The sequence below is a fragment of the Canis lupus genome, chromosome 25 (assembly GCF_003254725.2).
Source record: "Canis lupus dingo isolate Sandy chromosome 25, ASM325472v2, whole genome shotgun sequence".
Taxonomy (NCBI): Eukaryota; Metazoa; Chordata; class Mammalia; order Carnivora; family Canidae; genus Canis; species Canis lupus.
The window spans coordinates 2,208,814-2,223,387 of NC_064267.1; the positions used below are offsets into that span (position 1 = coordinate 2,208,814).

General features: G+C 40.4%; 1 long non-coding RNA gene across 1 annotated transcript; it reads left to right on the plus strand.

Annotated features, from left to right (window-relative positions):
- Positions 1–108: 108 nt before the first annotated feature.
- On the plus strand, positions 109–11,890 carry LOC125753614 (uncharacterized). Its single transcript, XR_007405815.1, has 3 exons — positions 109–662; positions 930–1,035; positions 2,985–11,890. It is a non-coding gene; the product is annotated as an uncharacterized LOC125753614 (long non-coding RNA).
- Positions 11,891–14,574: the final 2,684 nt, after the last annotated feature.

The window sequence follows — 14,574 nt, forward strand, 5'->3', positions numbered from 1 at the left end:
CCTCCCCGGAGGCCAATCGTCGGTCCCGGGGGGAGGCCCGGAGTCGAGGGTTGGGTAGTGATGTCCGTCAATCAGCTCCTGGGGGCCGAGGCGGGGAAACCGCGGGGGGGAGGAGACCCGAGGCGCAGCGAGTGGCGCCGGAGGGGAGGGGCTGGCGGCCTCCCGCTGCCCACCTGGGCTCGCGCCCCTCTGCGGCGCCCGCTCTTCAGCTGCCTGGGACCCAGATTACCCGTGTTAGCTCCCACCCCCTCCATTTCGAAACAGCCTCGCGCGGGGGGGTGGGGGGCCGTGTGTGTGCCATTATTGCTCCCTGAAATTTGCAGACCCGAGAGGAAAGCGATTCGCAGCGTCGCTCGTATTTGAATCGAAACCCAGAGCAATTTGGGAAGAAACTCGGGGCACATTTGCAAAAGGACAGCTAGCTTGAAAAGCCGAGGCCAGAGCAGGCTGCTCACCAAGGCCGCTCCGCGCCCACCCCACCCCTGCTCGCCGCCTCTCGTAAATCACTAGGGGCACAGTCCTTGCATTGGTGACTTTTGAACAAGCCCCTCCTCGGCAACCAAAGTTCGTTCCGAGTATGAGGGGGGAAAGGGGTGGGGGAGGGACATTTGGAACGCAGGAGAAATGCAGTCCGATGGGAATCGCCAGACAAGCACCAAAAAGTAAGTTCTAGGAAATGCAGCCCCAGGCTGTCCCGAAGCCGCCGCCGCCCGGGTACCTGTCGCTAGAAACGTTCGCGTTCCCGTCGCAGCAATTAGACCAGGTGCAAACTAAACCTACTTGTCAGCAGCACATTCCTTTGCGAGCCGGGAGAACTGATAAATATCCGGAGGGCGAACGAAAATAGGTTGTTAGCTCCCTTCTCTGTCGGCCGGTTCCGGAGGCAGAGCTTGAGCTCTTCCTGCCCCCTTGTGTTTGTCCGGTTTCAGAAGCGTGTGGATTCCCCTTCTGCAAGGTCTCGCTGCGCCCACATCTCGGAAGAAACGAAGAGGAAAACAGAAGAGCCCTCGCAGTTAAAACCCAGCCATTTCCAGAGTAGGTTCTTGAGCAGTCCGGTTTCCTTATCCTGCCTGATCAAAGTGTTTTGGGCAATGTTCTGTTTTGTTCAGTATCACAAATCGGGTTATTGGTTGGAATATCGAATTGGAATAATGGTCATCCTGCACTTTCCCTGTTTAAAGATAGATTTGGGAAAGAAAAGAGTGTAAGAAACTGCTATGACAGTTTAAATTTCAATTGAAACTGAAGATATAAAACTCGTGTGTGGATGCATTTCAGGAAAAAGTATTTACCTCATTAACCCTTTCGGGGAGTTAGCCTCCGCTGCTCCAGCCCAGAGTTTTGATCCCTGCCTGGCACACTCACAGCTACTTTCCAGGCCACAGGTCAGCCTCTACACAGAGGATTGCTGGGAAGCCTCAGATTCCACTCCAGGAAGGCCACGGGGCGTATCTGTCCCTGGGAGTTAGAAATGGAATATTCTGAAATCTTTCAAAAAGAGCCAGGGAGAGGGGGAGAGAGATTATTTTCAAGGAGCCACTCATACAAGCAAATGACATTTAGTTAGTTGAATATGACTTGAACTAATGCTTCGAGCTTTGCACTTTTGGGGAGCTTTGAACTCCCACTCAGATTGATGAATGTATTTTGCAATTTAGTACAATGAGCATCCAGGAACCTAAAAGGGATGTGACTGAAATTTGAAACATAGGAGACACACCCCCCCACCCCACCCCTAGTCCAAGGCCACCAATTTCCAATTCACTTTGGCGTTATTATTTTATAGCTTCTTATACTTACTCATTATTGCAAACAATTCAAATGGAAGTGACGAGGGGAAATTTTACTCTTTCCTCTTCACAAATAAAACAAATGGAAAGATGCCAAATGAAACAGAATCTCAGTTTCAGAATATGGTTCTTTATATATTATATTTCAAATTCTGGTTATATACTTTGAAAAATGTCAGCTGGAAGCAGAGTGATTCTTGTTCAGGCATTTGACCCTGGGCATACTCTGACCAGGACCAGACCAACAGCCTGACCCTTGATGCTTCTCAGTGGCTCCAGGGTTTTCCTTTCTTCCTTTTAAAGTCCAGCTCTGTTTGACTTGCAAGCTATGATAAGATCAGCATTTGAAGTATGGTAGTATGCCTGAAGGGCAGAGTTCAATATTTTGTTTCATGGTAAGAAGAATAGAGGGCCAGTTATTTTTAAGTAGCCTAAGGAAATCAATAAACTATCTTTTTTTGACTTTTTGATTTAGCCTGCCTTGAAGTGATGGAATGATTCTTAGGAATTTTTTTTTGGAGGTGGGGCAAATGCCTTTGTTATTTGTTGTTGGAGTTTTTTTTTTTTTTTCCTTTAATCACATAGCGTAACACATACTGTTATTTCCTTAAATATATTTCGCATTCATGGTTATTGATAAAATAGTGAAATATTAAATTCTCATCTGAAAGCAAGTTTTAGTGATGATGACAATATAGGATAGATACCTCAGTGTTAAAAGATTTCTATATTTCTTAATTGGTGAGGAAATATTTTGTGGCCAATAGTCTTAATATCATAAGGGATTAAATAAATTGGCAAACTTGTAATTTTTTAAATCTGAGCTTATTCAGTTCTCCTTTCATTAGCCTTATAACACCTACTGTGCATCCTCTGGGCAAAATACCCTTTAAAGTAAATTTTTAAAGTCTCTAAGCATATGAAAAACACACTAAAATTTCTCCTCAAAGTGACTACAACTGAAACTAGTCATTGTTAAAAGTTAAATGATCTCTGACCTAGAGGTAAGCACCAGAGAACTTATTTCCTAAAATAAAGAAGGTTATGTGACGAATGTGAGATGCAGGTGAGATATTCAGGTGTATACTGAAGGCAGGTCTGGGACTCTGGGTGAACATACATCTGGTTAAATTGTGAATGTTACATTGTCTTTCTAAAGTTTCTCTTTTCTTATTTTCCTCTCCCGGCCTGCAGGACAGCCACACCTCCCTCCCCCGCCCCCCATAGAGATAATGGCCTCAAGGATACCAATAGAGTACTTTCAGATGAATGATTGAAGCTTTATGCCAAGCATTTTAATAGTTCTCAATAGAATTTTAGTCTTTGAGAGCTTCAAAACCATGGCTTGCCTATAAACATCAAACTTGACTGATTTTGCAGAGCAACAGTGAAGGCATAAATAGCCCTGAGCTGACTGACCAAGACCTGGGTCCCAATCTTGGCTCTGACATCCACCAATTAACTATGTGACCTGCAGCAATTCTCTCTTTTTTGCAACTATAGTCTCCATTACTGTAAACCAATGGACTCAGTCTTCTTGGACAAATTCCTTCTGGCTCCCCTTTGGTTTTGGTGTTTGGTGCCATGAGACCAAAATTACGGATGACCTGCCTTTTTGTTTCCTCATGGTACTTTTTAGTTTACTGTGCTCCTTTTATCTGCAGTATTCTCCCTAAATGCCTGTGGGAATCCATCGGAAATTTAAGAACCATGCTAACCTTGCAGACCACTTGCTGCAATCTTCTCATTTTATAGTTGAGGAAACAGGAGCAAGGAGGTTAAGACCCAGGAGTGGAGCTGGAAAGGCAGAGAGATGACTAACATGACTGCAAAGCCCGTGTCCATATCTTACCTTAAGCTCCAATTTAGCCTTTAAGGATGATGTCAAATACCTACTCCCCCATGGAAACTTCGTTCGTCTACTCGATTTAGTACAAGCTGTACGTGTTTTGACTCTCTCATACCACCTTCTCCCCTTTGCACCGTATGCCTTTGCTTGTGTCTCTCTTAGGAGATCACTCTTGCTATGTTGGGTTACAGAGGTCTGTGTTCTTGTGCCTTTTGAAGGCATCTTGAGCCTACAGCCTGCATTTGCTTATCCTTTACCTTCATAAGGATTTTACTAAATATTCATTACATGAAATTAGATCACAATTTCTCATTTCCCAAGCAATTTCACTTGAATAACTCAGCCAGATTTGACAACAGTTTTGCAAGGTAACCAGGTCTGTTGTTCAGTTTTCTTAGTAGTGAGCAACAGAAACGGACTGGCTGAAATAAGCAAAAAAGGAAGTGAAAAGATAGGGAGACGCTCCCATAATTTCTGGAAAGGCAGCAACATAAGTCTCAGAAAAGTGAATGTGAACCAAAACCCAGAGCTTCTGCTTGATAATGGTCTGCGGGGATAGCACTGAGCACCGCTGGACACTGGAGCCTCCAGGTGACACTCCCACTGTGGCCAACACCAAGTGTAAGTCGGCAGCCCTGAAGCCACTGCCTCTGCTGCTCTTGGACTCAGGTGTCACTGCAGCCAATGACCAGCGATGTTTCCCTCTCTGTCACTATAAAATCAAAGGTCTAGGCAGGATCAGATTATAACAGGTTAAGTAGCAACATTATCATTTAATGTTTGAGAAAACAGAGACATGGCAGGTTCAGTGATTTCTTTTTTTTCAGGTTCACACAATTATCGACAAAACCAGAAGTAACTAAATTAGATGAAATACATGAGTTTGAATTCAAGTAGTCTACTGGAAGCTGCTTTTCCTTTTACATTCTGATACATGCCATTCTTCACTTTTAAGAACTTTTGGCAAACCTTCCTACTTTTTTTCTTCCTCCAAGAAGGGTTATTGAGCACTATAGAGTAGGGGAAGTGGCTCACAGCAGCCTTATCTTCTGACCTGATCACAGCCTTTGGTTGTGGGGATCGCTGGATGTCTGTACTTGGGAACCTCCTCAAACCCCACAGTCATGAAGATCTCTCTTGTGGCGGCAAGTCATTCATGGAGGAGAGAGGTCAGCTCACCAAGGCTGCGGAGGCCTGTGCTGAGCCAGCAGGAGGAGTTCAGTGTGGCCTGGAGGTCAGCACAAGGCCCTGACCTGGCACCCTTTAAAATAGTTTTCCCAAAGATGTGGCTTGTGGCTTGTTGTGCTCTTTTAAGCCAGTGATCCCGGGCATTCATATCTGAGGATTTTCCACTTGTAAGTTTTCAAACAAAACTCAGAATGAAGTGGAATTTAAACACAGTTTGAACAAGAGACTGCTGCTCAGCTGAACCAACAAGAATTGAAACAAAGAACAAATAAGGAGAAAAGCTCTTCTCTTATTGGGATTTATGGCATGACTTCTGTAGATTTCTTACAGCAATCCTATTGTTTGACTTTCATTAACAGGCCTCTGTGGAAATGCTCACTGTGTCCTTGGCACAGACAAGAGGAGATTGAACCAAAGGCCCCCTTAAACAGTGCTCTCTCCTGTCATCTCTCTGGTGTTTTAAGTTCTAAGTTCTGTGAGAGGGTGTAATGCAAGGGATACATTTAAATTAAAAAAAAAAAAAAAGGTCTATTTGTCTAATCCTTAGACCATCCAAGGTCAAGTGGCAAGTAAGTTGCGGAGCTAGAACTCCAACCCATCTCCGTAGGCTTTCAATGCCCCTCTTCTATAACCAGAATAACATATTTCCCTCATGTATGTCCCGATATCATTCTATAAATTGTTTACATTATTTAGAAATGCAGATAATCATACATTTGAAACTGATACAACACTGTATGTCAACTCTACTGGAATTAAAATAAAATAATTTCTAAAATAAAAAGAAAAAAAGATCTATCTAATTTGAATCTGAGGTGAGTGGTGCCCACACTTCTAGAGGGGAAAAAGCTCCTTTACTTGAGTTGTTCTAATACAGAAGTACAAAGTCATAACCTACAGAAACTATCACAGATTTGTTTTCAGGAATAATTACTTGAGATGAATCAGTTCTTGAAAATGATTTCATTAACAGATCACTTAAAAATTTCCAGAAATATTCTCTTTTATTGTTTGTGTATGCATCAGTCTCCACAATGCCTTTTCCCCCCAGTTTTCTAGCCTTGACTGGAAAGACCAGCCTTGCTCCTGCCAGCACCAACCCCGGGCTCTCCAGCAGGGCTCCCCAGATTCACTCCCTGGAGGGCCGGTCCTGTTATCTTTTTTGGCAGGTCCGCCAAATTCCAGTTCCCCATCCTCTACCTTCCTGTCTAGTATTTACCTTTCACCATCTAGATTAGAGGGTCATTTGGCTGCAGCAAGAAATCCTCCAATGACAGAAGATTTGCTACTCGGGTGGAAGTCCGGTTCATCACTGAAAAGCTGTAATTGTTAGAAAGCCCATCCTTCTATAAAGTTGGAAACTGCCTTCTGGTGACCTCCATCTGTTCTCTTCTGTGGCATGAAATGGATTCTATCTACTCCTGCTTCCACCTGACAGCTCTCAGGTATTTGAGGTCAACAATCTGACCCCCACCATGTTATCTTAATCCAGACTAAATATTGATGCTTTGCTCAACTATTCCTTATGACACGTTCCCCAAGGCCCCTCGCCATTTTGTTCACTGAATCTCAGTGTCTCTTTTAAAAGGTGGCACCAAGGCTCAATAGCTTTCTTGGGATTGCCTAGCTGATAAGTGACGGGGCTGGGATTTGAACCCAGGTAGTATAGATCCAGTGATGGGGTTCTTCTGTCTGTTCTTCTGACAATTCTATCTGTCAACATTGTGCCTCAATCATTTATGGTTTAGGGATATTTTAAAGTAGAACAAGCTACATCATCCCCCTAAACAGCTTTTGACACAGTAGAAGGAAATTAACTGGAAAGATCCCCAGCTCCATTCTTACCTTTTAAATTCTCAAAAAATAATAAAAAATAAATAAATAAATAAACCACAGCATAAATAAAAAAGGAAAAGAGAAGAACAAGAATGCTAAGGTATGAAGGGTGTGTACGCTGTTACCACATTTGTTTATTGTTGATATATTAGTTACTTCCCAGTGATTGGATGATATTTTTATTCCTTTGAAGTCGTCGTTGCAATTTCAAGAATTTATCTTAGGAACTAATCCAAGGTTGAATTAAGCTCTATATAAATAAAGATGTTTATGGTACTCTTACTGATTTTAAAAAGTCACAAAGAGGGATGCCTGGGTGGCTCAGCAGTTGAGCATCTGCCTTCGGCTTGGGGCATGACCCTGGGGTCCGGGATCGAGTCCCACATCAGGCTCCCTACATGGAGCCTGCTTCTCCCTCTGCCTGTGTCTCTGCCTCTCTCTCTGTGTGTGTCTCTCAGGAATAAATAAATCAAATCTTTAAAAATTTTTTAAAAATTCAAAGCCACAAAGAAAACTAAGTGTCTAAAACAAAATTGTCTAAGTGTCTAAAATGGAAAGATTAAGAAAAATCTAGTTTGTTGATTCATTTCATTGGCATGTATATTTTTAAAATGATAATTATGTGAGGGAGCATCATGGAGGATGTATAATATTAAATATGTATGCTATGATCCCAGTATATGAAAGTAATATAATATACGGACAAGAACTGTAGTAATATGCAAAACAGAAATCATTGCTCTGCTATTGGTAGATTTGTGGATGGCACTCTTTTTTTTTTTTAGTTACCATATTTGTTGAATTTATTTTAAAAATTAAAAATTATTCAGATTTGTTTTTTTAATAATAAATTTATTTTTTATTGGTGCTCAATTTGCCAACATACAGAATAACACCCAGTACTCATCCCGTCAAGTGCCCCCCTCAGTGCCCGTCACCCAGTCACCCCCACCCCCCCGCCCTCCAGATTTGTTTTAAAAGCTACACCAAAATCTTTTGAAAAGTGAACCAAAGTCCCACTCTTGAATTAAATTTGTACAATAATTCAACATATTTAGGCCCGAATGCTTAATATAAATATTGGTCTTGCTACAAATTGTAATCCTTCCTCTCACTTCTCTTAAGACATTGGCTTGCACCTTAATAACAATTGTCATAATAAAAACCGCATATACCATATGCTTTATCAATGGGCCAGATTATAAATATGGTTGCCAGAAATGTATACCTTTTCTTGCTATTATAAAATATCACGTGAGCTACTTCTACTGCATTTATAGGCCTTTGCACTTTAGGATAGTGAATCACTTGTAATTGAGGGCAGAAAGTGAAAAGTGGAAGGTACTTCTTCATGACCGTTAATGAATATATGCTTTACCCAATAAATATATGTAGATGTGAATAAAAGATTTTTAATACAAAGTATATTCAAAGTAATGTTATTTATTTATTTTTAAAATTTTTAAAAAGATTTTATGTATTTATTCATGAGAGAGACAAAGAGAGAGGCAGAGACAGAAGTAGGCTTCCTGTGGGGTGCCTGACACAGGACTTGATCCCAGGACCCCGAGATCATGACCTGAGCCAAAGGCAGACATTCAACCACTGAGACACCCAGGCATCCCGGAATGTTATTTATTGAGCTTAGAAATCTGAGAATATCAGGGCATCTGGGTGACTCAGTCAGTTAAGTGTCCGACTCTTGATTTCAGCTCAAGTCATGATCTCAGGGTCATGAGATCAAGCTCCTCATTAGGCTCAATGCTGAGCATGGAGCCTGCTTCAGATTCCTGCTTTCCTTCTCCCTTTGCCCTCCCCTAAACTACTGTTGGGGGATGCACACATGCTCTCTCTTAAAAAAAGAATCTGAGAATATAATTTATGTGCCTTACTAACTTTCACACAATGTTAGAAATAATGTGTAAACTGTTGATTCGATTATTTAGTGATTTCTAAAGCTCAGTACAAGAACATCTCTTTTCTTTTCCTAGCTTTACGTTTACTTCTTGTATGTGTGACCTTACAAATGTTGCTTAATTTCTGTTCTCTATATTCTTTGATTATATAAGAAAAAGTTGGGCAGCCCCAGTGGCGCAGCGGTTTAGCACCGCCTGCAACCTGGAATGAGATCATGAAGACCTGGGATCGAGTCCCAGGTCGGGCTCCTGTGTGGAGCCTGCTTCTCCCTCCTCCTGTGTCTCTGCCTCTCTCTCTCTCTCTGTCTATCATAAATAAATAAATCTTTAAAAAAAAAAAAGAAAAAGTTTTTCACTGAACAAGATAAATCATTTTAGCCTTATGGTAAGGATCAACATATTCATGTTAACTTTGAAAATGGGTTTTAAAGAATAATACCAATATCCAAGGTTTTGAGTAAAAATTTCAGTTTTTCCCTGAAGAATCTATATTCAGGTTGAGTTATTCAGTCACTTAACTTACTTAAATGTGTAAATGTAACATGCAGTATTTGATTTTTATATATTTATATATAATTAAAATTGTAGATTTGTTATTTAAAATTTTGAACTCTTATTCAACTTAGCTTTGTCAAGATACATTTACCACAGACATCCATCTGTGTGCACAAGAAGTTACAAAATGGATGTAAGGCAGAATGTAGGACTTAGAATTAACTGAGAAGTCACTTTACACACTATGGTAGGCAAATGATGCCTTTTCATAAATGAGCTAATCATATTGAGTTCTAGGCTATGACTGTCCATTCCTATCACCTTGACCGCATTAACTCCATGTTCCATGCAAACAAGACAACACCAGGAAATCCATTTAGATGAATATGTTTAACAAGTGCTGTTATTATTATTCACAATACTTTGGGTTGCTAGGGCCAGATGATTAGGGTGGCTACAGGAATAAGGAGAAAAAAGAAAGACTAGAACATTTGGAAGTGAGAATGTGTTCACCATAAGTAATTTGAGAAAACAATTTTGTTTGTAAAATGTAATCATATTTCCTACTACTTGTAAGAATATTCAGATTTCTCACTTTCCTTGTTTTACAACTTAAGAAAGCTTACTAGAATAATAGGTGACTAGAAGAACAAGAAAAGTGAACTCTACTGAAGTAATTTCTGGATCTCCTTAAAGTTTTCAAATTCCTACTGCTTTGAACTTAATGCACCTGCTGCATTCCCATAACTTACATACAATTCTTATCATTGGCATTGACTTCTTGGAAGGAAACAGTAGTTTTTTACTTCCCTTTCAATTAGATTCTTTGAGTTTTCTGACTCAATGCATCAAAATCAGTATATAGCATTAATAAGATCAGTAACTATTTCTTATATGCCTATTATTCATGATTTTGAGCTTAGAGATGGTGATTAAAACCTTGTCCTGACCTTTAAGGGTAGGACATCAAATTGAACAGACCAGCCCGGAATTAGAAGGAACTAAGGGACATTGGAAGGGAAGTAAGAATAATATACAATTGAATAATGAATATTGCAAGGTGGATTAAAGAGCAGGGAGTAAAAGGTACTCTAGGTACATGAAGTAAGAGGAAGGTTTTCATGAAGGATGTGGGCTTCATTTGGAAAGGGAAGGATGAGTTTGGATAACTTAAAAAGAGGAGTGCCACAAGAGAAAGCTCGGAGGTTTGGTTAGACCTGCACCTGAGTAGTGATAGTTATGGTGAAAACAGGCTGTTTGTTGGTATAAGGAAAAGTATTGATGAGTAGGCTGCAGTTTCTCAGGTTAGAGGTTCACTAAAACAACAACAACCACATATTAAGATTTAAAAATGAAGATAGAAGGAGCTATTGGAGATTTTGAAAGTGATGGATTGATTATAGCAGTATTTTAGGAAGACGAATCTGACACCAGCTCTCTGCAAGGTGAAAAAGAATGTAGTGCCTAGGACATCATCGCAATGGGATAACTGGTGTCACTGCAGAAATAAGGAGAAAAAGAAAAGACTAGTCTGTTTAGAAGTAAAAATATGACCATGCAGGTAATTGGAAGAAATAATCATTGGATGTTTACTGTGTGCAAGGGACTAACTATGCTTCGAACAGACAGAAACATAGGGAGTAAGGAAGAGAAAAGAATTAAAGACGGCTGTCTGGTTTCTGATGGGAAGAGTGAAAAACGGATTTCACCAAGAAGAGGACGTGTTATGGCTCTAGCGTGTGGGAAGACTTTAAGGGAGGGGCCCAAAGAACTGAAACTCAACACAATCTAAATAAGAGATTTTGCCTCAAGTTTTTCCAAAAGAGTGTGCGTTAACATCCGTGTGTACGTACCTGCATCTACCATACTACTATATCTATCATCAAAGGAAGGGAGACTACAATTATATACACAAGGATATTATGTTTCTTTGATCTACTTCTGGTGTAAAACTGTTGTGTTTAAAGATATTCATAATGGGCTCTGCTTAGGAGAGTGGTTGTAATGTTTCAAATTCCAGCGGGCATTTTTCTTCTAGCTCTTTGCACTGTTATTTAGATTTTGAAATAATATAATTACAGTATTTCGACTGTGAATCTTGCAACTTAAATTCTAGAAGTTACCTTCTTTTCATTATGTAGCCAAATTAGTATTTTTTATACTTAGCTCTTTGAAACCACACTGTGTATAAAACTTCTCTTTCTCTTTCTATCTTTCTCTTTCCTTCTTTCCTTTTCTTTCTTTCTTTTGTCCTTTCTTTCTTTTTTTCAGACAAATATTTTATGGCACACTCATGCTTATTCTTCCTAATGCCTCAAGATTCCTGCATGTTGATATCTGTCTGGCTATGTATTTGACTACAGCTTTCCAGTGTGGGTGGATGGTTTTTGTAAAAATATGCAGTTAAGCTAGATGAGTCTTAACTCAGAAAAAAAAAAAAAATATATATATATATATATGTTTGGGTTCTGTGTTTTATCTAGAAACATGTTGCCTTTATAGGTATGCTGATGTAGGTATATGATATGGCACAAGATTATCCTTTTTTTTTTTAACCTTAAGCCATGATGGAATATCTGACTTTAACTGCTCGCTCTATGTTTCCCAGAGCATGTGGCCCATAGTTCTCACATATAATTGTGTTTCCAGTTAGGCTACTGTGAGTGCTTAAAAATACTATCTTGGATGCTGAGTCTGCTCTGCTGGCCCTTGCCTGTAGGAGAACTATTAAAAGAATAATGGAAATACATGTACATGTATACGTAATATAAAATATATTGTGTGTAATCAAAATACTAAAAATTTATCAAACATTCCTCATTTTGAGAGATTATTCTATGATATCATGTGGGAGTCGATGTCACTGAAAGTAGTGGTGTCATATAACTATAAATATCAACATATTTCGCAAGTGTTCCAGATAATATTAGATAGGGGAAAACCAGTCTATTAAAAGAACTAATTGATGCCTCCAAATGCAAGTAGATTCTAAACACGCTGTCTTTCTTGGAATATGTTGCCTGCCCCCATCCTGGTGATGTGAATAAAGGAAGACAACTCTTGGAATATCAGAATCCATCTGACTCCTCCAAAAGAACACAATCAATTCCTTTCCTGATACCATTGCAATGACATATTAGATTTTAATAATATTAGAAAAATCTCAAAGATTGTATGAGAAGCGTTGGGTCTGATTTATAGAAGTTCTTAAAAACTAGCAACAGAAGTCAAGCAATTGGAGGGGGGTATATAAAATACAACATCCCACTTTGCTGATGGTGTTCATCATTAACAGAGTCAGTCATACGTTCATTACATGTATAATGCTAAAGCTGGGACAAGGATTCTGAGCTCTGTGCTGGTCTTTCCATAAGCCAATTTAAATTACAAGGAGTGCCCAGGGCATACTGATTTCATGAGACCCTGAACCCATCATGGTGCAGCTCTTCCTGGGATGGGGAATGGCAGCCACGGCCCATCACAGAAGCATAGATATACTAAGATATCCCATTACTTCCCTGGTAAGTAATACTTCCTTTTGGGGGATTTGGGTGAGGCAGCATATTCTCCCCTTATTAAAGGATGGTAGGACAAAATACGAGGGTTGAAGCAGACAATATCTGGTTCATACTCAGGGAAGGTTTGTTGAATGAATATTGTGTAGGGACGCCTGGGTGGCTTAGTGGTTGAGCACCTGCCTTTGGCTCGAGTTGTGATCTGGGGGTCCTGGGATTGAGTCCCGCATGGGGTTCCCCACATGGAGCCTGCTTCTCCCTCTGCCTGTGTCTCTGTCCCTCTCTGTAATCAATAGAATAAAATATTAATAATAAAATCTTTTTAAAAATTGCATAAATGCTCTAGATGCTTAAGTCATGAAGCTAAAACAAAAACAAAATCCTGTCCTAAGAAGCTCACCATTTAATGGGGCTAAAAGACAGACCATCTGATGGTGACAAAACACTTGAGTAAACACTCTAACGGAGCTATGCCCTGGAAGCAATAGATGGGTAGGGGGGAACTGCATCTCCGCCTGTGGGAAAACAGGCAGGAGGTTTTCACAGTGAAGCGGAAACTCAGCGGAGGCCTGAGCAAGGGATTCGTACCCGTCCATCAAGTCGACAAACTAGAGGGCATCTCATCACTGACCTCGATGCCCCCATGGCCGATTCAGTTACTTGTGGCTGAAGCTCAACTTGACACTTGCCCTGCTGAGCCACTAATTGCAGAAATGTCTTTGATCATGTTCTCAGTTTCCACTTGGATACAACTGGTGCCCTCTGTCCCTCTTTCCTTTTAACTGACGTTTTGCTTTAAGCTTTGTTTGCCCAAATCTAAGTTCTTACTTAGCCTTTCTCACATCCTGTCGTCCGATCACCCACTCTGAGCCCTAACTTTGATACTGGATATCTTTTTAACTTTCCTGGTTTTAAGAACAAGAAAGCATGGTATCTGGTGCTGTCAGAAAACCCCATGGTGACAGGTGCCTTCTGACTTGAGAAAACACAATAATATTTAGGGGCAAGTGTGTCACATTGACCTCGAGGCATTTATCGACAGGCTGAAAACAATTAATGAGTGCATATTTCTGCACTTGCGAAGAACAAATTGTTGAGATAATTATTACTGGAGAGTCACCTGTGAATTCTTTCTTTTAGAGTTCCTTGTCTTTCCCTCACTGTTTGGAATCTCATTTAAAAACATCTGATAGGGATCCCTGGGTGGCGCAGCGGTTTGGTGCCTGCCTTTGGCCCAGGGCGCGATCCTGGAGACCCGGGATCGAATCCCAGGTTGGGCTCCCGGTGCATGGAGCCTGCTTCTCTCTCTGCCTGTGTCTCTGCCTCTCTCTCTCTGTGACTATCATAAATAAATAAAAATTTAAAAAAGAATCTGATAAACGACTCTTTATCACATACTGCTCTGTGCAAAAAGAAAGTTAATTGACTCTCACCTCTGGCTTTTTGTGCTTGGTTAGTCATTCTCAACCAAGGGTGATTTCTGTCCTCAGGGACTACATATATATATATATATATATATATATATATATATATATATATATATATATATATATATTTGACCATGACAGAGAGAAACTCCAGAAAATATTGGAAGTAAAGCTCTGAATTAAGTGAAACCAAAGAGCTGGAGATATTAAAGAAAGAGAGACATCAACATGCATTCAGTCATCACTGAGCAGGGAGAGAACAACAGGGCCCGGAGTAAAGCATCCTTGGGTGACCCTTTGTGGGGGAGAAGTGATCATTACTTTACCCCATAGGCTGGCATGGCAGTAGCATGATTTACAGTTCTCTGCTTCTCACCAATCTTTTTTTTTTTTCCCAGCCAACCTTTTCCTTGTACTTCTGAACAAAACAATTTTGGTTTCCAAATGGGACTTGTCGTGTGGACCTTGTTATTTATTTTTTATGGCAGCAATGGACTAATTTTTGTGCAGTATTTACACCTGTGGCAATTTTATCAAGGTGATTGACCGCTTCCCTGT